We start from the raw sequence: 1960 nt of genomic DNA, 5'->3' as shown, positions 1-1960 counted from the left end.
ATGTACCTAATATAATTAACTACCTTAACAGAGTAATTTTACGGTGTTAAAACAGATTTTTTTAAGAAAGACATAACTTGGAAACTATTCTATTTTTGCTATATTATTTAGGAAGCCTCGTTGACGTCTTTAAATTTATTATTTAGATATAAACGTTAATTATGGCTTTTATAGCGACAAAATTGTTTATGGTAAACAGAAAATTAATGCACAAATTTATTTTGTAAATAAATTAGCATATACTTTTGTACTTTGTTAAAAAATAAATTCTATTTAAACCACTACAATCTATTTTTGTATTCTGTTTTATTAATATAAAAGGTTTAATGCAAACAAATAAGTACTGTAGTGAATATTTAAATGGATTGTCTCACTGACTGTACGGGTTTTGGGTACTATTTTGGAAAATTGCTGATGGTGCTTGCTAACGCCTTCAATGATTAATCTGACGTTATCTTATTGATCTGTACAGTTTTAAGATTTTGAACATCGATCATTTCATTTAGTACAGGTCCATAACTAGTGAGTAGACGGTCATTTGGTCATTTGAGATGATAACGAAAATATTTGAAGTAAAACCAAAAACTTAACAAATAATTACAAAAATGCGAAATTTACGTAAAATTTATTTAGTGTTTTTGCTTACTTTTAGTTCAATATATCCTTTACCTATAAATGTGAGAGTGAATGAAGAAATTGATAAAGTAACAGATGAAATTCTCTTAACAACTGAAAATTTTGAAAGTGTTCAAACTGACATTAATTATTTACCTCAAAAATATTCCGAAATTCAAAGTGATGTGATTATTAAAACTAACACAATTGCAGAAAATAATAATGTTAAAAATAGAACAAAACATAGACATTCAAATACTGAACATGCAACAAGTTATGACAATTCACTTGAAGCACATACCAGTGTTCGACCAGGCATGGAAGTAACTGCATACAATATAAGATTGACACCTCAAACTGGTTTGCTGAATGGTTTTCAAGGTTTAGCTACAATCAGTGTCATTATTAGTAAAGATACTATAGGACAACCGATAGTCTTTCATTCTGAAGATCTACGAATATTAAATGTTGAAACCGGAGCAGGCGGTGCATTACCAAATGATCCAACAAGATTCTCACCTGAACCTGATGAAGGAATCCTAACTATATTTCCCGCTATAAACTCTTCGACGTATCAGTTTTTAATATCATATACTGGAGTTTTGGATGTTGCCGGCAATGGAATTTACCGCAGTGAAGTCGTTGAGTGAGTACCTACGTTATATGAACTATTTCTCAAACTTTGCCTATGACTATTATTAGGTGTGAATGATAATGACTGGATGAATGAGAGCCGTGATAGCCCAGTGGTTATGACCTCTGCCTCCGATTCCGGAGGGTGTGGGTTCGAATCCGGTCTGGGGCATGCACCTCCAACTTTTCAGTTGTGTGCATTTTAAGAAATTAAATATCACGTGTCTCAATCGGTGAAGGAAAACATCGTGAGGAAACCTGCATACCAGAGAATTACCTTAATTCTCTGCGTGTGTGAAGTCTGCCAATCCGCATTGGGCCAGCGTGGTGGACTATTGGCCTAACCCCCTCTCATTCTGAGAGGAGACTCGAGCTCAGCAGTGAGCCGAATATGGGTTGATGACGACTGGCATGAGTGAATCATTCGATAGGTCGGCTCGTATCGTCATGACCCGAAATAGTACGAAATGTTCCATGAGTTAAGAGGAGAGTAGTGGGAGACAGCTCGGGCGTCCTAGCTCATTCTTGTCAATCCGTCCACACCTCTTGTTGGATAATCATTCATGGATTCATGGATTATTTTGGGATAGGCGGGGAGAATGACTTGTGTGAAGAAGGGAAGTGTTAACTAGTTTTAAAAGACGTCTTTTATTCAATGTCTGGTACACTCGGAGAAAACAGACAGATATTAAAATGTGCGCGAATGATATTA

Source organism: Bicyclus anynana, chromosome 12 (assembly GCF_947172395.1).
Source record: "Bicyclus anynana chromosome 12, ilBicAnyn1.1, whole genome shotgun sequence".
NCBI lineage: Eukaryota > Metazoa > Arthropoda > Insecta > Lepidoptera > Nymphalidae > Bicyclus > Bicyclus anynana.
This window is presented reverse-complemented; position numbering follows the sequence as displayed.